Below are 27,173 nucleotides of genomic sequence, written 5' to 3'. Positions count from 1 at the left end.
TGTAATATCAGCTGCACCACTTTTCTCCAACTTGATTATCTACTTGGTTGTCGTATACTTCCAGAGATCTAACTATTTTTTTGAATATTGGTCTTGAAGTTTTTCCACTCTTCCCATTAGCTTTCTCACAGGGATGCAAAGTGATTTTTCCCAAGGGCACACTGAATGTTAAGCTCTGTAGTCACACACACATATTTATTACAAAAACCCTGTGATGTCAAAGACCATTCAATCGGTTGTGACAGGGTGACTTCAGAGTCTCACTGCTCTGCTGTGGCTGACCAAGAAATGGGCACTGAAACAGACTGAGAACTATCCTGTGTGTACCTGAGAAAGGCTTAAATGCTGTTTTTTTGGAGGTGACACACAAAGTGTGAACCTCTGTAACACCCCTGTGACAGCTGACTCTGAACACCTTCTGTAAGGTGTACAGAAACACAGCATTACAGACCTGCCTGGAGACTGATTAGTTATCCCTACCATCCCAAGAAAGAGGGATCAGGTTGTAGGTAGTGAAAACAGAAATAACAAGCAAGAAAACAAAAACTTCCCTGTCAGAAATGTAAAGTCATGTTCCTAAAGCACTTGTATACCTGCATTTCCAATCAGTGTGCTGTGGAGAGCAGGGTTTGGGAAGCTGAAGGACAGACATAGATGCATGTATGTTCTCTGAAATCCACAGCAGAAGCATACCTCTTGAAATGCGCAGTATATGGGATATAATTTGTATGGATCTGCGGCTCAGATTTTCTGAACTGAATCTTTCATCATTCCTGTCCAGGTTCTGCCACACATCATCACACTCAGATCTTTGTTTTGTGAACATCTCCATGGAAGACAACAGAATAAATCACAAGCAGAAGCGAGGCTGCGTGTCTGCACTGGAGCCTGCATCAGCCTGGGCAAGGCACTGACCTCCTGCTCTTGCAAGCTGGATGTGCTGTTTGTGCAGTGAGTTCATCGACTACAAGCTCAGCTTTGCACATTTGGGTCAGAGCAAAGTGCTGCGTGTGGAAGACCAGTTTGCAGGACAGGGAGCATCTGTAAAGCCTTCCTTTTCTGGGCTTTTGTATTATATTACCAAGTGAATGAATGCAGGTCCTGGGCTGATATTTCTTCTTGTTCTTATAAGCCTTTGTATTCCTTGCTCATCATTTCAGTCTCTAAATGTCTCACTCCAGTTTGTCCACATAGAACTCCTAGGAGGAAAGGTTGTAACTGAAACTTGGAGAGTTTAAATGACTTTAATAAGCTTCCATAAGTAGTTTGCAAGAGGACAGAGACAGAGGCTTGGTGCCAACACTGTTCCACTAGTGTTCCAGTCGCATAGGAAAGCTTTCATTCTGGAGATTTCCACTATTTGTCTTTCAGGAACTCACTGTTGAGCTTGATTTAATGCAGTCCCACAGTTCTCCTTTTAAAGATATATTTCAAAGCAGTTTTTTTTTTTTTTTTTTATGAACTTGTGAGTTTAATTTTCTTCTATGATGCAGGAAAGTTATGATTGCAAAATCACAGAATGTTTGAGGTTGGAAGTGACCTATGGAGGTCATCTTGCCCAATCCCTCTGCTCAAGGAGGGATGCCTAGAACTCATTCTGGTCCATGTCCAGACAGCTTTTGAATATCTCCAAAGATGGACATTCCACAGCCTCCTAGGCAGCCTGTGCCAGTGCTTGGTCACCCTCACAGTGAAAAAGTGTTTCCTGATGTTTGACAGGCACCTCCTCTGTTTCACTTTGCACTTATTGCTTCTGGTCCTGTCACTGGACAGCACTGAAAAGAGTTTGGCTCTGTTGTCTTTGCACTCACTCTCTCTCCCTTCAGGCATCTATACACATGGATAAGATCTTCCAGAGCCTTTTCTTCTCTAGGTTGAACAGTCATAGCTTCTCAGCCTTTTCTGACAGCAGAATTGCTCCAGTCCCTTCACCATCTTCATGGCCCTTCATTGGACCTTCTGCAGCAGCTCCCTCTTGTAGTAGGGAGCCCAGAACTGGACAAGCACTGCAGTTATCTCACTAAGGCTGGGTAGAAGGAGAGAGTCACCTCCCTCAGTCTGCTGGCAACACTCCTCCTACTGCAGCCCAGGATACCATTAGCCTTTGTTGTGGCAAGGACAGCTATGTTCTTCTGTTTATAAGGAAGATTTTAGGGTTGTATGTGAATGTTTGTAGGTCTGCGATCTTAAGAGAGCAGCTTTAGACAGAAATATTTTTCTCAAAAAGTTATTCAGTGCATTTAAAGGAGTATTGATAAAAATAATAAAACCTTTAGGGAAGTCTGAAAAAAAATACTTTCTCTCTGTTTCTTAATTTTTTGTGATGTCTTAATTTCAACCATTCTGGACACTTCAGAGTGTCTCAATTTTCAGTAGAAAAGCGATTGGAAAAACGCTTTTCAGGCATCTGTTTAAAAATAAAATAAAAACAAGCACTTTTTTTTTTTTTCCTGGGCAACTTGGAATGTTATATAGCTGCAGACTGCCAATGCTACTCCCTCTAGAGAGGCTATGTAATATGTGATAGGTTTTGTCTTCTCCCTTGCTGTAGCCTATTTAGATTGAACTTTTTTCATTGCACAGTGTTGTTTTTATGAGAATAACATGTAGCTTATTAGTGGAATTGTTTTTCTCTTTTGTGTGGCTGTGAAGGAGGAAACAGAACAAGGAATTTCACTGCCAGGCACTCCCTCAACGAAAGCTGGAGGCAATATAATTTTCTAGGTTGTATGGAGTACTATGCAGAGGTCTTCAAGAAGGCATATAGATTGTATTGCTGTAGGGTGCAATAGATATATTAAAACATGCAGAAAATAGAAAACAGGTGATTCCTGCTAGATCACTAGCTCTAAGAATGGACTTCATCAGCTTGGGAAACGTCATGTCATGGCTGCTTTATTTTGTTGTTCAATCTTTGTCTGTATTGGTAGGGGGGAATATACCTGCTAATCTGTATCAGTGCAGTTAAACCTCAGAGATGTATACTACTTCTGAGGACTGGGTCATGCTGAAGGTTCCTCATTAACCAAACTTCCAGGTGAATGGCTGGCATGAATCTTCTGTGCCCAAACTGTAGATTGAGCACATCAATAAAATGACCAAATTGAAGGTGAAAGGAATCTTTGCAACATGCTGCACTTCTGCTTTCTGATAGTTATGCAAATAATGATTAGAGTTAAATGTGAGAGCAGAAAAAAAGAACACTTGGAGGTCAAACTTGGAATGACGGACAGTTAGAAACCTTAGAGACAATGTCAAATCTCTGTTGAAGGAAAGCACTCACAACCAGGAAGGGAGGACAAATAAATGGGATGTGACAAGACACAAACATAGTCTCCAGGTGCCATGGAGAGATGGCATAGACGGCACTGTGCAAAGTGTTCCTGGGCAAAATCCCAGTTTGGTTTGGAAATACTGCTTGAAGTCCAGTGTTACTTCAGACCACCTTAGTCTGAATAGGGAGCAGGAAATCTTGCTTTCTGCATAGGCACTTGAACACTTGGCATCCCAGGCCACCCTGACTCCAGGAAGTGTGACAATGGACTGAAATCAGCAGAAATTGCTGACCTTCTCACAGCTAAGAAGGATTTCACTGTGTGTTTTGAGTGGGAGTTTTGAGATCTCTTTTAGGTAGAGCGTACTCATCTCTGCATCCCGGGCTGCCATGCACTTACGTTTATTAAGGACCACAAACCCAGGCATTAGAAGCAGAACACCTATAACCTCTTCTCACCTCTGCCTCTAATTTGTTTCTTGATTATGAGCAACATACACATTTATATGTCCAGAGCTTGGCCTGCTTGTCCATGTGATATAGGATAGCTCATTTGCAAAGTTTACTTCACAAAAACTTGTACTTACAAAGGGATATTATTACATGGTGTGAGGTAGATAGAAATTAGGTGATTTTAAGTATTAATAGTTGACTGATTTTTATCCAAAGGATTCTTATGGGAACTATTTATACTACTAATGGGGAGTAAGAACTTCCCATTATATGTAAGTCTAGACTGATTTTTTTTCTATAATTTTTTCCTTTGGTTTTATTCTGTCATCAAAATCTTTACAGACTATCAGTACAATGTCCAGATTTCCATAACAAATAACTGCCAAATACAAGACTGGAAAGCCTACTTTTTCTTTTTTTTTTTCTTTTTTTTTTCTTTTTTTTTTTTTTTTTTTTTTTAAGGCAACAACCTCTAAATATTTTATGATGCATTATTCATTACACACATTTTAAACAAAAGCATTGTATATGCAGCTTGTTTCCATTGCATTGGGATTTCCACCGTTGTTTTAAAATTTCACTTTATGCTTGCAATTGCTGCACCTAACTATAATGCATTTTTAATAATAATAAAAATGTTGTTATAAAGGTACAAGAAATAAAATAGCAGAGGGTTGTAGAATGATATTAACGCAGTATGCTTTTCATATGGTTCATAGATATTGCCACTTTAAGTCATAACCATACATTTTCAAAGACCTTCTTGGTTTGAAATAAATTAGTGTTGCGAAATCAGTCATGAAATTTCCTTGACCTGAAATTTCCCAGTTTAGAGAATGGAAAAAGAGGCCTAGCAAACATCAGTGTATTGAAATGTTTTAGAATATAATAAATAAATTCTATTAAACTCACTAGAGCAGATTCAAGAATATTTAAAGTTTATTTGTACAGCTTTGTGTGGATGCTTTGTACAGGACACATTTGAAACATAGCCTTCTGAGAGTGAATTTCAGTGATTTATTAAATTGATTTTCATTCAGTGAGTGTGGTGAAAATTTTTATGTATCTAAATCTGGGCACTGTAAAGAGATCTTTCATGCTCTGACATTTGCATCAGTCACAGTGTATGCCTGCAATATTGAAAAAAAGGAGCTTACCTTGTAAAACAAGGACTTCACAATCTCATTTGCATAGATTTTAAAGATTCATTTTGGATTAAGTATTTACTCTGCTTTAATAAAAGTCACGGCCCATAGTCATAAGTATGTTCACTTCACGCTCTCGTTTTAAAGAAGTATCCCCACATGGTACATAACATGGAACAAAATTTGAGCTGTTTAAAAGCTGACTCAGTTCAAGGCTCACAACCTGACTGATGTCGAGTGTGAGGATTTGTATTTCTTCACAGATGAAAGATTCTCATTTCTCATATGTAATTTCCCATTAAGTTTCAAATGCGGAGCAGGATCAGGAAGGGGAGATGCAGTTGTCTGGATGCTTTTCAGAGGAAAAAGAATGAACTGCCCTCAGGAGCTGAAGTGTCTCATCAGTTTCTAGAATTTCCTGTTGAAGAACTGTCGTAAATGGTAAAATCATAGCTTTAAGGCATGTGAGCCAATGTCAGGCTCAAGAATGACAGAAGTTTGAAGGATGATAGTTATTGACCAGTACTAGTCCTACCCTGATGATACCCTGAGGACTTTGTTCTTCCTATAAATGCTCTTAGGTTTAATCTTCTACACTGGGAGCCCAGCCTATGGGATATTTTAGATGTTGATCTGTTTGTCTATTGACATCACAGGAAAATTTCCCTTATTGCTAAACAGACTTGGGAAAATTTCCAAATGAGTATGTTCTAACACAATGAATACTTCTGGCTTTGGTTTCTAATCAAGACTTGGATTTAAGTGGTGTTTGCAGGTTGCTTGCATTCACACTTGCATGTGTGTTGCTAAAGAGAAGCTGAATCATAATATGGCTTCCAACCCTCAATTTCTCTCTTATGTTTCTGTCCCTCCACTGTTTTTTGGAAACTCATTAATTTACCCTTCTTTCAAAGCTTAACTATATAAGAAGCTTTATGAAAGTTTCATATTCCAACACAGGAGCTCTGGAGCACTTGTATTTTAAAACTTGTGTCATCTCTATTTTTGAGTAATCTTTTTAATACTTGCCTTCATTTCAGCATCTGCTCTCAAATCTAGGAAGGAGGCAGTGCTTGGCACTACATTTGAAATACACAGAATAAAAAAAATGTGTAAAAGACCCATCGTAGTTTGGATGCTCTTGTTTAACACCAAGGGGTAGAAAACAGCTGTTCTGTCACATTTATCCATAACGAAGTTTTCCAATGTACACAGGAAAAGGACAGTTTAAAACTTGTATGCTTTAGTTACCTTTCTCCATTCTGATTTATCATTCTACTTTAGTTTTTAAATATTTCATTGCATCTTCATCATACATTTAAAATTTAGCTTGGCATGAAATGCATAAACTGTATTATTAATACCCCATTATTTTATGATTCTACAAGAACAGATTTGAATTGTCACTTTAAATCAGACCATAAGTCAAAGTAAAGATCTTAATAGGCTGCTTAGATCTGTATCTTCACTGAATTAAACAGTAATTTGGCAGTCTCTTCTGCTAAATGTAGTGAGATAGCTAGTTAGTGTGATATGCCCAGGCAAATATATTGTGTTGCAATGATGGAGACAATTCCCTGTGGCAATTGCACTGGCAGTTGAGCTGATTCTTCTTGATACACTGATTCAGACTGTTCTTGATGTTGATTAAGGAAAACGTGGCTTAAAGGCTCCTAATGTGAATTCTAGGAGTTGGACTGAATATCACTTGTGTCACCCAAGATAGTCTTCCCATATTCTTATGATATTCATTCTTTTCATTGCAATAAAATGCCTCTTCTTCGGAGTCTATCTAATTGGATATTATACATATATTGTATGCTATTGGTGAAAATACTTAATATTCATAAAATGCATCATACACTTCATAGGGAATAGACTCTGTACTTCATAAGGACACCTAAGCTCCATTACCTATCACTGGTGTTTTTGACAACTGAATATTTTCTAGATGTCCTACTATCAACACTTCTGTATATCCAGAAAGCAGCTACAATACATGTGCTGAGAAACTGAGCAAACTCACTGTAATTCCTGGAGTACCTGGAGCACTTACTTGAACCATATCTGAGTGGGATTCACACATCTCATTATACAGATTCACTCCTGACTTTGTATCTCAAGGACTCTGGAGGTAACGGGACTGTGATATCTTGTAGATATTCTTACTTTTTATTTCAAGTATTTGATTTAGCACTATATTTTATAGTGTCTTCTAAGGAGGAAAAGAAATGTTCATAAATATCCATGTTGTAAACAAAGTGATGGTGTTATTAATGCCTTAAGGTAGCTATAAATATTTAGTCTAACCCATCTTTGTATTTTACGGAGGAGAAATGTCATTTTAGATGGTCAAATATGTTTGGACTGGAAATGGCTAAGAACTGCTACAAGTGAATACTCATTATGGAATGTAAACATTTTCTGTGGATGAGGTAGATTTGCTTACAGCAATACTTCTTCAGACACTACTAAATAAAGCAAAATAAATAGAAAATACCACTGCTGGTCTTCTATATTCTTCTCAAAAGAGACTATCTTTAGTAGGCCACAGGCGATTTTCTACCTTCTTTTGTTGCTGTCCATGTATGTCAAAAGAACCCCAAACCCTCTAGGTAGTGAAAGCTGAAGATGGAAGGTGAAAGGGAAAGTGCTCTGTTAAATACAAACTATGTTTTTCTGATGTTTCATGTATCATTTTTTCATTGACTTAGAGAAATATTTGTGTATTTTGTTTGTTCCTGTACTTCAGTTGCTGTTTATAATGTGTACAATGTACATTTAAAATTCTGTTATACAACCAAAGCATAGTTCTTCCAATAATATTGGAAAAAAGCAAGGTGCTGGTAAGAAACCCAAATCTGTTACGAGCAGGCGTTATAGAAGATGTGTGTCTCTCCTGGGAATAAAGAAGCAGTTTTGCCTTCAAACTAGAACTTGAATTTTGCTGAAACCAAAGACTGAATTTTGAGAATCACTAATATTGGAGAGAGGATGATGAATCAATACTTAAAGCAATCGTATGCAACATGAGGTAAGATCTTGAAGATAAATACACAAAAAGAATGATTTAATGTTGTGTTCTCATATTTCTTTTACTACTTTTGCTTTCACGGAATGCAACCTCAGATCTACCAAACATGGTTAGCATTTCAGTCTTGCTGTCAAATTAGGAGAACAGCAAGGCAGGAAACAAGCATTATTAAACTGCTGCCTATTAAAAGAAGAAGCAGAAGCAGCCAGATGCTGGTACTTTAGTCTCGTCTTAAGCTTTCAGCTTTGGACTTCAAGACTTTTTACTTTCTTGTAGTATAAATGCATAATTTCAGCTTCTTCAGACATCCTTGATTTCATTACAACAGTGAAATTCAGCTATACTGATATTCTGTGAAATGCTCAGAAATTGTATTTCATAATTTTTGTTTGTTAAGGATAGTAATGTCATCTTTTGAACTACCTTTGAAAGCGTGCCTAGCAGTCTCTTCTTTTGAGCAAAACCTACTTTTTGTCTGTCTTTCTGTGGGACAGCACCATTTCATAATTTCCATTTTCTATAAAAGGGACATCTCTGTGCCTTGCTTCATGGTAACAGTCATCCATAAAGCCACAGCTTGGCTTTTTCAAGAAAAAAATGCTTTTTTGCCCACGAAGTTGAGATGCAGATCCTCATTTAAGACTCGAGACTCTTCTTGTCCTGTGCTGGTGAGTCTCTCCAGAAAGCTACATTAAAAGGAAAGGGGAAGAAAAAAAAGAAAAAGACAAAGGAAGAAAGGAACAAAACCTCCCACACACATTCTTATTGCATTCGTTTACCTTCAGTTTAAACATAGGGTCTTGTCCATCTCTTTTAGAGCTTATTTTTCTGTATTCTTCCACAGACTACGCAGGATTATAGAACTTCTGTGCAGCTGCTTCATTGCCCCAAAGTACCACTAAAATATTCTCTCTTCGTGAAAATTTTTGTTTTCATTTCAGCTGTCCAAGCACACATTCTTAAATTTGGGGATTCACCTATGAAATGCCACTAGCTTTGTGGGTCTGTGGCCACGAGGCACAGCTAGAGGAGCATCAGGCAGCCTGTCGAGACTCCTGCCAAGAAAACCAGAGTGTGTGGTGTTTAGTTTAATAGGATTATTTTGCACTTCTGAAAAGACACAAAGTGAATATTAATCTGGCTAGGACTTTACAGTGGATGATCTCCCCTGCTCCCTTCAAAATGCTGGTTCATCTGATGCTAAATGTGATCCTGATTTCCTAAAGCACAAGACTGGAAATGTATAGCTGGTGTATAAGGAGCTGTATGAGACCTTTACATGTTACATTAGTGTAAGAAAATGTACCAAGGCTATGTCTTTAGCCTGGAAAACAACACTTCTCTGTAGAAATTCTTTCTCATCGTGCAGACCATGATATTTAATTAACAGTGTTTCCATAACTGTAAAAACAAATGGAATCTGATTTCCCCTGGCTTTGATTTTTTTCTGATTGATTTTGTTGTCTAAGAAAGTGTAGTCTCCCTGGAGCTTTCCCGTAGTGGAAACAGTTATGAGGGGTTGCCTTCTCATGTATTTCCAGAGTTTCTCTATTTTTAAAAAGTTGTTAGGATCCAACCTATTTTTCTGATCTTGATCTTTCAAATTCTGTTCAAATCAGTCAGTGGGCTCAATATTTATTGAGGGTGACAAATATGCAAGTAGACACAAACAAGAAGCACTATCCTACTGGAAAACCAGCAAAAATCTAACAAGAAAGTTTATGCAAATGGAATATTTTTTAAGTTTCCTAACACTGAAGATTTGGACAGGGAGAGGAGGAAAGCTGCTACCCCACTCACAAGTCGAAAGTGGCATGTAGTACAATATAGCAGTCAGCATACTTAGGTGAATTCAGTGTCTTGTAGACAATCTGTCAGAAATGTTCCTTTCCTGTGAAATGACACTCAAAAAAGTAACTGTTTTGCTTCTCATGTTACCTTGGCTATTAAGAAAGTTAATTTAATTTATTTATACCTTATTTGTAGTGTGTTAGAAGATAAGTAAATGACCTATTGGCTGCTTTGCATTTTAGCTGAGCACACAAATCTTGCCTAATGTTGGGATATTTTAAACAGGAACTTTTTTATACAATCTGCATATAAACTCCAACTTTGTTTTCTCTGAGTTGCTTTTTAAACATTAGAGTATTTAAGTGTTTAGATATTTTTCCTAATGCAATGGAAATCAAGTGCTCCTATATGTTTTTGGACTGTTGTTAGTCTTATTTTACAAATTCCACTAGTAATAATTCAACAATTCTTATGACCCTCAGCCTTTTTTGAACTGCAGGTATAAAAAATATGAACAAATGTACGTTAACAGCAAAGGAGGTTTTCTTAAACCTCTCTGTACATAATTTGTCAATGTAGTAGAAAATCAAATTTAATCTATGTATAATAAATTGAGCTGACATTTCCCAAACAGAGCTTATTACTCAAGAATGGCAAAGCGCTGGCTGTAGTAGCGACTTCAGCACTGACTCATTACAAGAGTGGCTCAGTGCCAATCACCAATTTTCATTTGCAAAGAGCCCTCAGAGCCTGTTCCGCTACTTGGAATTGCTGCTGTTTTGGGCTAACACTATCAAGTTCATTTCAGTCTTGTGTCCTTCTCTTTTCTGGGCACAGCTAAAGTTTCTTCTGCCTTCATGCACTAGGGGAACAGCGTGTATGCAAAGTTATTTTATTTATTTTTTTAAATTTTCTTTTTTCCTGTTTTTCCCCACAACCTCCTTTAACATCCAGAGCCAAACAACTAGTGGCTCCAGGGCCATGCTACATTGCAGCCTTGCCTTCAGATCTGTAATGCCAGAGATTCAATGCTATTTTCAGCTAGTGTCACACAGGGGCAAATGTAAATTAAAGTACAAAGCCATCTCCATGGTTATATTATGCATACAAACTGTAAAAAAAATTACAGAAATCTGCTTTTGCCATATGTATATTAGCAAAAAGGTTGCCTTGGGGCTGAGCTGCAGGACTAGAAATGACTTTTCCTTGCTCTGCTTTTATGATGTGCTGTTTTTTCTGCAGAGAAGTTCTTTAAGGCTGATGTTTGCAAAAAAAAATTTATTTGCCTATTATTCAGTTGTCCATCATGGGCCAGCAGATCTCTCTAGCTCTGAAAAATCAGTCCAAATTAAATGTAAATTGCAACACCAAAATATTAGCCACAGTTGTACTACCAGCTTTTAACTTTCTGGGGCTCAGGGTTCAGACTCCTGACTGTTTAACACGAGTAAGAATGCTTCTGTATGTCAAGTGGGTATGAAACGTCATTGATTAATAGTAGGATTGATTTGTAGTAGGTTTGGAAAGCATGGAAATGTTTTGGGAAGTCACAAAATTTATGTCTTTCATCCATTATGTTTTTGATTCACAAGAGTCCTAGCTAATCTTAACTGAGTTTTTAGTAAAAAGCATGTCAGAAGATAGAAATTTGAAAGCTGCTTCCAAACCATGAAGCACACACAAATGTACAAAAGTAGCCCAGTCATGCTGATTTTTTGATCCAGTTGGGATTTGGGGGTGGCTCTCTGCATGATATTTCTGGTGAGCGATACTAACCTGCCATGACATGGCATTGTATAATGGAACTTTAAATAGCTATGGTGAATAACATGGTCGGTTTAAACTCCTCTTTATAATTCTAAAGTTTCTCAGGATGGCTTATCACTTTCTTAAATATACATGTTGTTCATAGGTACTATTAATTTCTAAGTGTTATTGTTTATTCTACAGACTGAATAAATAAAAAATTAAAATTAGTATTTGGAGTTCCAGCCACGCTTCCAGACATCAGCAGAGTATGTGTTGTTTTCACTTTCTGAATGAATGAGTGCAGCTTTTCAGTGTTTTTTCTCTTCTACTTCTAGAGTCTTCACAGATGAAATCCATGTTCACATCCTTCCTCTGATGGGCTACTTCGCTGGCCTTGAAGGCTCTGGTAAGGAATTTTGGGAATAAGGTCATCCTGTGATTAATCGTCCCCTACACCATGTAAAATAATATCAGGCAAATTAGATTTATTGGTTATAAAGCTTTCATTAGCAAACTAAACCTCTTTTCTGCAAGGCACTTCAGTGCCTTGTGTGGGTGGCTCATTGTTTCATTGTTTTCTCCTGTGTGGGATTTTGGAAATGTTACCCACTTGTAAAATGAAGCACTGTCGTCTACTAAGCCCACTGTGCTGTATAATCTACCATTATATACTTACATGATTAACTGCAGTTTCTTGCAAAAATACTTATCTTTAACTGGTAGTACTAACGTGCATAAAAAGAAAAACATGATCTGACATCTCTCTCTTTCTAAAGGATAAAAATGCTTTACTGACAAAATGTTTATTGGCTCTCATAATGTTTCTGAAATCTATTAAACATGGTTTTAAGTTTTACAATGCTTGTATGTACATTGTAAATGAAATCAAAACAACCTCCAAAAGAAATACCAGAAAATATTTTCTCACTCTTCTTTTTCTATTTTCCCTTCTCACTCTTCATAATACAATGAGTTTGTCTTTAGATGGCTGTGTTTTCCAAGCACTCCTGAAATTATTTTTTGAAATATCATTCTCTTCAAATACTGCATTTGTCATCACAAGCCTCTGCCTCTGAGAAAGCTCATGCAAAAAGCAGAGACTCATTGAAATCCTAAGGGGAGAAAATTCAAAAGGGGTTGGGTACAATCACCGTCTCCATTGTGCAATCACTGCTAATGTGAATTCGAGTTAAAATTCAAATGAACACTTGCAGAAATGTTCACCCATCTCACACTTTTTATATAAATATGAGATACATGTTATTTATATACATGATGTAAATAGCATCAGTTTCTTGGCTCTTTTAAAATGGCTTGAAGAAATGGAGTAATAGCTTCAGCTGATGAGGATTCGCAACATGTAATTTGCTATGGGTTCCATCACTTTTGAATGTGTTGAGATTATGTTTGATGTATTATTGAAATTGTAACTCCTTCATTTGAAATTCTTCTCCACTCTGAGACAATGAGAACAGTCACAACAAAGAAGGGAGTGGGAAAAAGAGAGGGAATGAGTGACAAAATAGCCAGAATAGTCACTTAATGAACACCCTGGTAAAGGAATATTTGGACAGGCTGAAGTTGTCCTTTCTTTATTATGTTTATATCTCCTTTATTTTGCTTTTTGTCTTCTGCTGTACCTTCTGAGAGGTTTATAGGTATTTTTATGTGTAGGTTACTTTTTTATTATTTTTACTGAAGTAGTTAATCTGTACGAAATTTATAACAGCCTTCATTGGTCCCCACCCAGCAGTGCAGATATCCTCTAGATACTCTCTACCATATCGGTGAGTTTTGGGGGAAAGAAATACGGAGGATAGTCCAGGAGTAGGTGAGACTCTGCTGCTTTTTCTTTTTTCCTCCAGATGATTCAGGAGAGAAGATTAGTTTGGGTCCCCTCAACAGGGGTCAGTTTTGTTTCACTGGCCACAGAAAGTGTGTGTTAACCTGACCGTGATGAATACTTCCCTTTATAAGCTCTTATCACCTTGTTACACTGGGTTGACAATATTAGGTTACTCCTTTGATAACAACATTAGGACAGTTGTAAAAGCTGAACTGGGATTTATGTCACTAAACAAGATATGGTTTGTCTCATAATCTCTGTGTTACGATTGACTTGGCTGGGGAATTCCTTACAGGATGTAAGGGTGGGCACTTCCCAGCCCACTGCAGTTGATGGCAAAGGTGGCAAAAGGGTCATGATCTCAGGAGCAACGTGATTTCACCCAGCACAGTGCAAGTTACTTGCAGTTATTTACACTTATTTGTTTCTATTTGCCTGGTTTGTCACTATTACTCCTAGCAGGTATGAAGCTCCAGCTTTTCCTCTGTGCTATAATGTAATAAATAATAGTAAAAAGCTAGCAGATTTTATGCTACTGCACTAATTTATTGCATGCTGCTGTCATGGGCAACAACAGCAAAACCTTTAAAACAATATATGAAAAAGAAATGAGCATAAATGAAGGTTCAGGAATAGCTTCTTAAAAGAACACTTGAGAAAGAATGATTTCTCTACCAGCATCTCCTCTCTGACAGACCATTAATGGCCTAGCAATTTGTGGCAGGAGTACAGTGCTGTGAACAATTGCAGCTATTTTATTTTTATTTTTATTTTATTTTATTTTATTTTATTTTATTTTATTTTATTTTATTTTATTTTATTTTATTTTATTTTATTTTATTTTATTTTATTTTATTTTATTTTATTTTATTTTCCTCTGAGAAACCAAACCAAAAATATTAAGGGACAAACTCAAATAAAATTGATATTTATTTTTCTTTTCCATGAAACTAAACAGAGCCCCTAAGCATGTGTTGATTTCAGACTGAGTGGCTTGTTTTGCTTTAATACACAGTCAAATACTACATTTCATTTTTAGTTGTATTTAATTGTTTTTAAATAGGTAACAAGTCAAAGCAAAACATGTTAAGAAAATAGTACAGCATCTAAAAGCTTACTAAATCTGTTTGTGTCAGCCACAAAGAAGATGACAAATTGCATCCAAAGTTTCAAATGCTGCTTCTTGAAGTTGTGTTTTCCAGCAAATGTAACATAGTCTTAATGGACAGAGACAAAACTCTTTTGCATTCTGCACATGCTCAGACTCCACAAAGTTTATTCCCATTAGTTACCTTATTCTCTTTCCCTTCTTGATCTCTGGTTTGTTTAATTCTTCCATAGCATCTTGCCTGGAAAAACACAGTGTACATTTGTATTACATACTATCTAGTTAAATTGAGCCGCAGCAAAGTAAATGGCTGTAATAATTATTTCCAAGTCTCCACCACTCCTTTTTTTTACTTGTATAAAACATTACTATTATTTTATACTGTAAAATGTACTGGCATACATCCCAAGTTATAATTAGCTTTAAACAAAGAGGCCTTTACTTGGGGGGAAAATAAAAAAAATAAAAAAAAAAAAAAAAAAAAAAAAAAAAAAAAAATCAATGCACTGACTCACAACCAGATATTCCAGTTGCTCTTACCTGGAATCATGGAGTCATAGAATCACAGAATCATTTTGGTTGGAAGAGACCCTCAGGATCACAGAATCACAAAATGGTAGGGATTGGATATTCAGGCCTTCTTCCCCACCAGATTGCCTTTCGGGACCTATTTCTTACCTTTCTTTTTTAGTATAAATCTAGCATACAACCATAGTGTATTTCACATATTCAAGAAGGACTTTGAGATCTTCATGTTCGGACAGTCTTGCATTTAGTCTACTTGCTTATATTGAGTATGGTCATTTGGGTATGACTGAACTACAACTGTCTATCATCCCAAATGCAAGTTTCATTTACATGTGTGTTTACAGAGAGTATCACACCAGAAGTTTCATTGTGTCATCATTGAATTGATCTGGAAATGCTGATGGCTAGAGATAGACACAGGGAGGCCATAGCTTTATTAAATTAATATGCTGATGGTCTTTGTAATTTGTGAATAGGCTTCTCCCACTAAACTCTAAACAAATTCTATCTGTAAATCAGTGCTTGTATTCTTTCTGTTCTACCTTCTTTCTCCCTCTGGGGTATGGTAATAAATGAAAAGGGCATACGGTTCTGCAAAATCCTCAGATCTCCCTTTCTTAAGAGACCACAAAGGACGCTTATAAAATTCAAATTTTTCTTTGTTCCTGGGAGCAATCCCTTTAGCTTAGTGTTCATGTTGATCACAATCAGTGACAAAACAAGTCTCGCTATGGAACACTTAATTTGATCTAAATATGCCCTAAATTTATTAATATAACTGTATTTAGATAGTTCTTAGAGGGATAGACGATGGAATACCTGTAGAAGTCACTGTATATCATAAGCAAGCAAGTCAAAAGGGAAACTACAGCCAAACTGGCTCCTCTGTGCCATCACTCTGAATTCAATGCCCACTAGGCAACTGGATGTCTATTTTTAGAAAATCTTTTCTTCAGGCCCAAAGAAGTACATGTTTTCACATGGATGTTGGCAATCAATACAAAATCCATCCAGGTGTGAATTTATATCAGCATCTAAAAGCTCTTTCTTTAGGCTGAGTCCATCTTGAGAAATTTGTAAGAACAGATGAGTTAGCTCAGAAGGTAATTTCTGGGGTTTTTTATGCTCTTTAATAACGAAAACAAATATTCCCGTGGGATGGAGCAGTGAGCAGCAGGAACAACTGGTAAAAGTGAAATGGTTGTTCTACATATGGTATCCATTCCATACCATATTTTATTCTGCTAATCCTACAGTTGCAACAGAGTGGATTTTTACAGGGTGAAGAGACAGTTGGGGAATGGGCTTTCTAAAGCAGATTCGGCACCACTTTGGTACTTAGAAGAAGGTCAGATGTTCAGAATAGACCAGCAGCAAGCCACTCCAACCATGACACTTGTGCACAGACTTTTTTCAAAGAGGTCAGCATCTTGTAAGCAGAGCTTGTTCTGATAATCTTGTTTGTTTTGGTAGCAAAGCTGAAGCTAAGCTCTTCTGAAAATCTGACTGCTGTAGCCAATTATGTTGACAGAAGCCCAGTTGATGCATATTGAATTGTGATTTGGAATGGTCAGGGAAATGGAAATTTTGTGTGTTTCATAGATTCTTAAATGTTTACTTCAAGAGAAAACTGAGCAGAACCAAGTGCTCATTCCAAGTCTCTCTTGGGTAGCCTTCTGGAAATCAGCCCCATAATGTTTAGTCAGTGCATTCTTTTCTTCAGATGGTAGGGAGACAAACTGAAAGACATTTCACTGTTGGATATAATTTTATTTTTTTGAAGATTCATATATAATTTAATATATAAATAGTGAATATTTTAAGTGATGAGTGAAATCCAGCTGTATTAATCTGTTGGATATTTTAGCATTAATCTTAGTAGAACCAGTTTTGACACTAATTTTACAGGCACTTGCAAAATAATTTATTTTAAAAAATGGAATAAAGGTTGTCTGCTTCATCCAAACATACTGAAAGGTCACTCCTCTGCCTTTCCAAATAAACGATTTCTGAAAAGAGTCACAGTTTTTACCAGTTTAAAAGACACCCATGTGGCTTCTCAAACCATACTTTAATTTACATATATTTGTGAAGAAGGCAGAGTGTGGCTACTTTTTCAACTGTGTTGTTTAAACCAAAATGTAACATGGATACCTGTTGTGGTGTACATGGATATACCTGGCTGCAGCAATTTAAGGAGCTTGAAAGAAAATTAATTATTTATCTAAAATCGTTAATGAACTTCTGAGAGATTCTCAATAACGACTCTCAATCCTAGGCATCTAACGAGATTTTAAACATGACTGCCAGCCATTACTGAGATTTATTTCACAATTATAAGGTGGTTAACATATTTTCTAATGTCAATGTTTACAAGGCAAAAGTTTCACTGAAATTTTTGCAGCAACCTTAAATAAATGTTGAAATAAAGTATATATGTAGAAATATAAACACACATGCACGCACACATTCCAGAAGAGCACAAATTCTTTAGAAGCGCTGCTGTTCCTGTAACTCTTTCTGTCCATTTTCTCTTCTTTGCAGCCAAGCAGAATAACTACTGGAATGTTCAAGACTGGAATAATGACATTGGTGGGAAACATAAAACTCCATATAGGTAATATTATTGTCCACAGTAATGACATTAAGGAGAGAAATTAATATAGCCATCATTTGTTTCACACTCTACCAATTTTTTTTTTTTTTCTTGCATGATCTTTCTGCACAAACCACAAGTTGGAGGGTGTACTTCTTGATCTCATCTAGATATGTATATGCTCATTTGCTGGAGGCAGGCTGGAGGGGATATAACAGCACTAAAAGGATCCTACATTTTTCTGTTAACCAGAAATAGAGACAATACTGTCTAGGCTTTATCTGAGCTTTGTTGTTGTTGTTTTGTTCATTCTATATTACTGTGTTATTTCATAGTGTGAGATAAGTTTCTAATTACAGAATAAATTACAGCCCTGTATGTAGCACATAACTGTTGTGTCACCTTCTAGTCAGTATATGCTTCCACTGTGACCTATTTTCATGCAGCAAAGTCACTGTTTTGGTATTCATTTCTAGGTGCAATGTAAAAACAGCACCAATTGCTAACTCTGAGAAGTGTCTGCTCAAGTGAATTGATAAACAGTAGTGTGCTCCCACCTTTAACTAGTTCATCAACTGGAACACAGCAGACACTTGTGATGCTAAATGCACTGGTATCACTTGAAGAATCCTGTTAAAAGCAGACAGAAATGAAAGTGCTTCATTGCCCTAAAAAAAAACGTAGGAAACTTCTCAGCCTACAGATCTTTATTCTTTGACTGACACTAAGCAGAGAGGCAGGAGGGCTTTAGTTCTTATTGTCTTTCTTGTGTCTTTCTCAGTAGTTTCTTTTTCTCCTTGCAAATTTTGTCTCAGACCTGGCCTGGAAATATGAATTTCAACATGTAGATGTTGAATACGTCTCGTATGTCCTTATAGATACCATCCATAGCATACAGGAAAAGCCAGAAGGTGTGCTGGAAAGAGAAATTCTTAATAAACAAAACTATCCTTTTTGCTGCATTCACAGAATATCCCTCCTAATTTTCTCCTTCTACTGTGCAAAGTAACTAGAAATCCTCATATAAGATGATTTGCCTAAACCTCAGCCAGTTATCTTAAGCTAATTATTACGGATTGTAGGCTTGTTTGCATCTTCACAGGCAATTACACAATATTAGAGAGTAGTCATTACAAAAGTGATCAGTCTGAATTGAAGCTCTTGCACTTTTCTTCATGACTAGAGCTATAGTAAGAGATCCCACACCTATACACACAACACACCACAAAAATATTTTGAGAACAGAGATTTTTTTTCATAATAACAACAAAAGGAGAGGAATTATAAGCAGATAAAAATGTTTGGATTATATCTGTCCAGTATATCCTGTTTGATGGGTTAAAAAAATAAACAAATCCTCTCTCCAACCCTGCCTCCCAAAAAACAACAACCAGGGGGCAGTCTGGAAGAACAATCATTGATTGTGAGTTGCATTCATATTTGCAGCAGTGGTGAGAAAAAATATTAAGTAAGCCTATTCATAACATGATGACAATCCTTGATTCCCATTTACAGAAATATATATTTTTTCAATTGTTTATTTTATAAAGGAAAGCTTCTAGAATTAAAACTAGGCCCATATGCACTTTTTTTAGTTACCTCTTATTTTCCTTACACTGAAATAATTTTTTTTTCAGGTCATTTTAATTTTCCATCTTTTTTTAAAACAATCAAATCCCGAAATTTGAGCAATATTCTGTAAACTTTACTTCTATTGTTTTCCGACAATATATAAACTCTGACTGTTCATGCCTCATTGTAATGCAGAAATCACTTAGCAAAGAACAAAGAGAATTTTTAGTATGAGTACTACCAGAAGGAAAGAAGGCAGATTAAAAAAGATCTCTTAGAATTTTTGTGTAAAAGATTTAAAAATGGAGCTCTCCTTCAAAGTAATGAAAATTATATAAAAGATTTAGAGCATTTTACTAAGCCAGAGAATAAAGAAGCATGAGATGGCTTTCTAGTTCCAGTAAGGACATTGTAAACATCTCTTGACCATTATATATGCTGGCAGAAGGAAGAATAAACTGAAAACACTCTTTAAAATGTGAAAAGCATATATATTTAAAATCTTTTAGAAGAGCTAGCAGATGTACTATGAAGAATGATGTCTGGATCAAACTTTCTGCTTCTAAACATAACTCAGTCAAATACAGTTAGCTCTAACAAATTCTGATAAATGTTTTAATCCTAGTAAGAAAATGAATGTAGTGATGGGCAAAAAGAGCATTTGAGTATCAACAAGATTTTTATGTGCTAATGTTTTTTTCTGGAGAATAGTATAGCAGACACAACAGGAAGGAGCCTGCTAGAGATGTGTGCAGTGACAAAATCAGATACTAGAGCAGGTTACATGGAGAAACAAGATACGATAAATATTAATGTAAAAAAAATCCAAACATCTTCATTTCTATTTGCTTTTGGAAATGGTAGCTTATCATAGAATCATAGAATGCTAGGGATTGGAAGGCACCTTGAAAAATCATCTAGTCCAATTCCCCTGCCGGAGCAGGAACACCTAGAAGAGGCTACACAGGAATGTGTCCAGGCGGGTTTTGAATGTCTCCAGAGTAGGAGACTCCACAACCTCCCTGGGCAGCCTGTTCCAGTGCTCTGTCACCCTCACTGAGAAGAAGTTTCTTCTCAAGTTTAAGTGGAACCTCTTATGTTCCAGCTTAAACCCATTACCCCTTGTTCTACCATTGTTTGTCACCGAGAAGAGCCTGGCTTCATCCTTGTGACACTCACCCTTTGTATATTTGTAAACATTAATAAGGTCACCCCTCAGTCTCCTCCAAACTAAAGAGACCCAGCTCTCTCAGTCTTTTCTCAGCTTGACCAGAACTAGTTGCTGAGAGGCCATTCTGTTAACAGGGCTGTGGAAGGACTAGAGTGGAGAAAACTACAGCTGGACTGAAGCAGTTATGTGAAATACAGAATACAGACCTGGAGACTTCGCTGGTGTCATCTGGGCTATTTTGGAAGGAGTCGTAAGATTTAGTTCCGACATGGATGGATGAGTCCAGAGATTATTCACAGATCCTGTTTAAAACAGGATTAAAATAGGATTAAAGTGTACTTTTTTTTTTTTTTTTTTTTTTTTTTTTTTCTGTAACATAACACAAAGTGTGAAGCCAGTCTTCATTTTCAAAGCAACCAAACCAAAAATCCTACTTGATTTCCCTCTTGGTTATGCAGATGCAATGCTGAGGTGTTCTTGCATTTAATCTTACCTCACTTTGTTCGGAGTGGTTTTTGTTTAGAACTATTCGTAACAGTACAGGGTGCTTCAGAAAGATGGACCCAACTTGAAATCATTGTATCCCTGCAACCACAAACTGACTATGAATGAAACTTCTACCACTTGCAAGAGCACAGGGCACAGAGTTTCAAATGATTACCACTACATGTTAGATTACTGCTAGATGTAAATTTTTGTGTAATTGTAACACAAAGCTATCGTGAAATACACTGATTTGAAATCGGGTCCATCCTTTTAAAATGCCCTGTATAATAATTGTAATTTCTTATGAATTGCTTTTAATGCTTTTGGTTTACTTAGAACTAGCTCTTTCTGCAGGTACTCCTTTTAATATGGATTCAGCTTTTAATGTTTTATAATGGTTTATTCAACATATCTTGACATAGGTGTGAGCAAGTTTTTATAATGTCTTGTTTGAATATATATATTCAAAGTTACCTGAAGCCTCTCACCTTACAAATAAAATAGACAAATTAAGTTAGAGGGCAGTCATCTAGGTAAGGCAAGCTCAAATCTGAATACAACAGAAAAATCTCCAAACCCCTTCTGAAAGCTCCAGCTACAACCTAATAAAATTTTTGTTAAACTATAAGAATATTTACATGATTTTTTAATTCATTAACACAATACTTATTCAATTAAATACACATCTATATGGCTGTTTAATAAATGAAATGGTGTGTGAAGTATGTAAATGAGACATTTTTTTTACCATGATCTTTACTTAAACCTTCCTCTCCAAAGATAACTACTAAAATAGGTCACAGTATATAAATAGCATAGTAAGCAATCTAAGGACTAGATTCTGTTTGCAAACTGGGTGGTATAAATCCACCCTAACTCCATTGATTTCAGTGGTTTAACTTAGACTTAACTGTGTTATTATTGATGAATGTGCATATACTGCAGATGAGATACTAATTCCCTTAAAGTCTTAACACCAAGGAGCAGGATGTGGCTGTCAAAAAAATAAGAAAATGGAAGGAAATGCCTACCTTCTTTCATTCTGTCTGCAAAGTTCTACTCAAATCCTGTACTGTGGGAGTGTCTGACCTTTCAAGCAGATGGATGCCATATCTCATAAGGAGGTACCCAGGAGCCATAAATCTTCACCCTTCCTCTGCCCAATAATAAAAAGTATGACCATCATGGAGCTGCAGCAGCCCCCTATCCCATGACTGACATGCAGCTTCCATAATCTGTTTCAATGTACATACTCTTTTAGCTATATGGGTGGATGGGCACTTATCACATGTTGGGGATGCCCAGATTTATGCAGCTGTATTACACAGAAGTCTGGACATGCTGCAGGAAGAGAGGTTGATGAGCTCTTAGGAAAGTCAATGAGTGCTAGTGCAATTTAAGTTACTTATGCCTTGCTTTGTGTCTATGCCTCAGGTGTCCTGGAGGACTAAGTCATGCAGTATATGAAATAATTGTACAGAAAGGATCAAATAAAAGGGCTGTTATAGAAGGTAACATCCTTGGACTGTGCTAGTCCAAAGGATGATGAGCCATGGGTAGTCCTTGTCCATGCCAGGTGGCTGTGCCCTGAGGCAAAACCTTTGTGGAGATCTTATTTGTTAATCAAACTATAATTCTACCCTAGTTGACCAATAATGTAATTTTTTTAAAATGGCTTTTAAATGTTCTTCTTCTTTTTTTTTTTTTTTTTTTTTTTTAATTTGCAAATAATGCCTTCTTCCTGTTTCAGTGCAAATTTAATTACTTCTTAAGACCTTTATTAAATGTAAGGGGCAAAATCTAAGCCAAAGGTTTCAGTTTTAGTGATATTTGACAGCTGGAGAAATGCCAACGCTAACAACTGCCAAGCTGAGACAGTTCTGAATAGAAGTTTAAAACAAAAAAGAAATTGATTTTTGTCAAAAAATCTTTCATAAATCATTTGGCTTGGGCAGCTGAAGTAAAATATTTTTGTCGCATCAACTTTGCCGAAGTATTACTTATGTCATGTTTATCCTTAGAAAATTCAGATTCTTAAGACATTTTACATTTACTTGGCCTTGAAATTAGGAAAAGAGGTCCACCACCTTATTAATCTCATTTCTTCAGAAACCTGCCTGGCTACAGAACCCTGTAAGTGACCTCGGAGAGAGCATATGTTTTCCACCATCAAGGATGCACACTGCTGTAGGGTGCAGTTGTATAAGCTTCATCCCCATTGCACAGGTATTCATAACGATACAATTTTCAATCATACTTTAGTGCAACATCACAGAATTTGATGCAGCTGTATTAATACATAGCAGTTAAGAATCAAGCCCATCACATTCCTCTTATATCATGTAAGTATTACTGAAGAATCCCTCATGTAGTTTGTCATCAGCAGCAGCATTAATGCAAGTGGGCGAGATTGAATGAATAATCAAACCTTCCTGATGCTAATTCCAAAGCTCATGAGGTGGCAGTCAAAGCAGTAACAAGATGCATGTTAGACTGAACATTCAAGCTATGTTTGAGCAGAAAAGCAACATGATAATTGCACAAGAAATGCCCAAATGTCTGAAAGACATTTAGGGTGGGAAGGAATACTGAAGAATGTGACACTTCAGATAAGCTGTGCTTTTTTTTTTTTTTCTGATAAAAAGAATCTCCCTGGTGTTTGCCTTCATTTATCCTTGTATTCTCTGAGTGTGTGTTTTTTACAATCTCTTTGTTGCTGTAACACGAGTTGATTGAAATTCTCAATTTGTAGGTCTCCTTGAACATGTTTATTCAGGGGATAGGACTTGCACAAAACAATACACTTGTATGAGGCAATCCCATTGCGTAAGCCTTCATTATCATTTTTAGATTGCCTAACTGGGATACTTGTCAGTGATTGCCGTAGTTCCTGTGCTTCCACAAAAGGGCCTCAATTGTTGTGTGCCAATCTTTGATATTACATCTGCCTTAGCTTTGCCGTGAAGTCTGAAATAGATGAGCATCTGATGTGCCAGAACTGTAACTTTTCTCCACTAATACAATGGGACATTTTGAGCACAGGAGCTGAAGTTTTTCTTCATATGAGTATGTGGTACAGTTGTTTTGGTTTGTTGTTCCTTTTTTTTTTTTTTTTTAAAATTAAAATACCATTTTTACTATCTATTTCAATTTCATAAGTTTATGTAGGTGACACAGATTACTGTATTGGTCTTCTTCAAAGGAGGATGCAGATTGTCTGAGTTAGTTTTGTATTTTCCACAAGTGGATGATGTGTCTCTCTGCCACGTGGCGTGTCTTTAAACATATCATGAGTCATTTTTCTTATATGGAAACTAATTAACATCTTGGGAACAGATTGCCTGCTTTGTCTTGATATTTTTTGAAGTAACTAGATGCTGTAATTACTGTGTATACTGTTGGTTTTGCCTGTAGGTTGTCAGATAGCACCCCCCATCACTTAAATTAACAACATAAAGTTAATTTAAATAATACAAGATAAGACGAATTCATTCAGGTGTCCTTGAATGTAATAGGAAGAAAGATCTATCCTGAAGGTAAAAAAAAAACAAAAACTAATTCCAAATCATTCTTGCTAGAATAATTAAGTATTTTCCTTTTTAGAGCTGCCATTCTTTATTTGAAATTCTCCTACCTTTAATTATATTTCTTTTGTTTAGTTTTTATCACGTATGTACTAGTACTCTGTGGTGGTTTACTGCAAAACAGATCTAGAACTTAATTGTGTTCCTGGTGAAACCTGTATTTATTGGTCCTTGTTCTCTATACCCCTGTCTACTTTGATTAGATTGTTACTAGTGCTTCATTTCTTTTGAATTTTCCCGAGCATCTGAACACACTGGGTTGCTATTAAAAAAAAAGATAGCTCATCGTTAATTACTTTTTAGGTGACAAGAAGCAATGAGCATTCTCTGAGTTCTGGTTTTAAAAGATCCATATACAGAAGCAAAGGGAAGGAGGAACAAGGCCTGAAAACATGAAGAGACTTAAAAGGAATCAGTTAAATTAACTGGTTCTCCTCCTAGCCATTACTGGTCATTTTTTCATAGGCAAATTCACTTATGAACAGGCTTTATTTTCATTGGTCCTGTGTACAGCGCCCACTGTTGTGCAACGCAGCATCTTTTGGATGAGAGAGACTTGTTATATCAGACTTTCTTCAGAGGCTTTCTGAGACCCAAACACACTGTGTCATATTTTAAACATCAGTCTTGGCTATAGCATGTTCCAAACAACTAAGACAGACTTTCTCATGAGATGTATTAAAGAAAGATAAGGAAGAGAGAGTTCAGTAGACTGTGTCATCTGTTAAAATGCCAGACACATGCACAGTGAATGTGTTTGATTTGAGGATGGTACTCGGATCAAATCCAAAAATAAGATTGCAGTTTTGCTTCACATAAGTGCAATGTCTAATTCATGACATTTGGTTACACCTTTTTTTCTTGTCATTGTCTATTACTATCCAAAAGGTTTTTTTCCTTTAACCATGTAAGTTCTTTTCAATTCCGTTATAATTAATGTCATAATCTTCTGTCCTAACTTTCAGTTCAGTATGTTGTATGTTCCTGTTTTGGATGAATGGAATGCAACCCATTCAAAAGAGAAAAGCAGAAATATGTTTTATTGAAGCAAAATAATAATTTGACAGATTCCAATGAATTTGATTAAATTGAATAAAGTTTACCAGGGGTTCACCAATGTTCAACAGGTTGGATGGCAAGGTTCACCTTATTAATTATTGTATAGAAGAAACATACAAAGAAAAATTGAGTTAGGATTTAATTAGAATTATTCACACGAAGACCAGAGATGCCAAGGGTAAGGAAGACCTTCCTATTGAGTCACAAGTTTCAGAGTGGATGCCCTTGCTTTCTAAACTTTTGATGGAGCTTAGATGAATCCAGGTCCAATCTCAGTTTCAGACATGGAAAATGGTTTATGTCTGATGAAAGAAATTCAAAGAGTAACATCTGTGACTGAAATTATGAAGTGATAGAAAACTATTGTGTCCTCAAAATATATCTTGTTTGTTTGTAGGGTTTCTTTCCTGCACTTTTACTAGTCCTGGTGGACCACTAATGAAGAAGAATAACAATATCATTGGTCTTTGAAGTCTATGTGAACTATCTATTAGTATTAGTGGAACATAATAAAATGGATAATTCCAATAGAAAATCCTGTTTTACATCCTTTGCTCTGAAATCAGGAAAAAGCATAACACTAATGACACACAGAAAATAAAGAAAAAAAAAATTCAATAGCAAGTGGAAGCGGTTAGAAGTCAGATGTGATTAGCAAAACTAGATATGTGCTAGCCAAAGAAAAGAGACAAGTGTCTTTTTTTTGTGTATTTGGTAGGTTGGTTTTCTGTATTTCAGGAACCTTTTACATGAAGAAGGTAAAAACATATTTGTTCCCCTGTTATGTTGTCCCTTTATGGACGAACTTGTTTTTTTGATTATTAGAGTCAGTCCCTATGATGTGCTGGCACTGTTAATGAAATGATGAGCTGTGGGAAAGTGTGTGGTTCCAAGAGAGCAGTCTCCACCTTGGGAATCGGTCAGTTAATGATGGTTAAAGGAAGGTTTTCCTTTTTTTATGTTTGCCAGTGAATTTGGTTAAGTGGTAACACTAAAGGTTCCCAAACTGTGCTTGCCAGACTATTAGACCACACAACACTTGGGATGTCAGTTGCTAAGTTAGGTATGATGATAGCATGAGGTTTGAGATACATTAACTGCTGTCAGTGGACACAATCACCTTCTCATTGTGTATGAGGAGAAGAAGTGGGGCAGGGCTCAAGGTTGGGGAGATGGGAAACAAGTCCAGGATAGGTGCAGGTTTTTCAGGCAAGGGAAGAAATCTGGCTAAGACAGAAAAGATAAAAGGAGACAGAGGCAAAGGTCATATGTTTTGGGTGGGCTGTGTTGTCAGGTCTCAGTACTGTTGGACAAAATGGAAACTATAGAGAAAAGGACCTTTATCCCAGCTTCACTTTCATCTGTTACTTACCCATGCTGAGTCATCACCTGGCTTATTTTACTTCCTGAATGAACATTGGCTTAACGGTAATTAAAAGGCTGATGGCTTCAATTTTACAATATCTCATGATATCAGCAAGCAGAAACACAATTCGGTTTTCTTTTTTTTAATGAAAAGCACAGGAGCTTTAGCTGCAGAATATGCCATCCGGAAAGCAGCCAGCTGGAGACCCTGAGTTTTGCCAAATTCAAGGCATTCTGACACACTGCAAAGGAGCTGAGCAGGGATGACAAGGGACAAACCGGAGATGTTTGAAATCTATCTCAGTTCTAAACAAGCTTCACAGGAATCTTTTTGAAACAACCAGCCCCTCAACCTCTCAAACCACATATCAAATTTAAAATCAATTCTACATCCATGCAGTTTTTACTGGGT

General features: G+C 36.5%; 1 long non-coding RNA gene across 1 annotated transcript; it reads left to right on the top strand.

Moving 5' to 3' along the window:
• Nucleotides 1-11,779: 11,779 nt before the first annotated feature.
• On the top strand, nucleotides 11,780-21,967 carry LOC135578837 (uncharacterized). The gene is made up of 3 exons (XR_010470974.1): nucleotides 11,780-11,852; nucleotides 17,473-17,545; nucleotides 20,402-21,967. It is a non-coding gene; the product is annotated as an uncharacterized LOC135578837 (long non-coding RNA).
• The last annotated feature ends 5,206 nt before the right edge of the window (nucleotides 21,968-27,173 follow it).

This window comes from Columba livia, chromosome 2 (assembly GCF_036013475.1).
Source record: "Columba livia isolate bColLiv1 breed racing homer chromosome 2, bColLiv1.pat.W.v2, whole genome shotgun sequence".
Taxonomy (NCBI): Eukaryota; Metazoa; Chordata; class Aves; order Columbiformes; family Columbidae; genus Columba; species Columba livia.
This window is presented reverse-complemented; position numbering and strand designations above follow the sequence as displayed.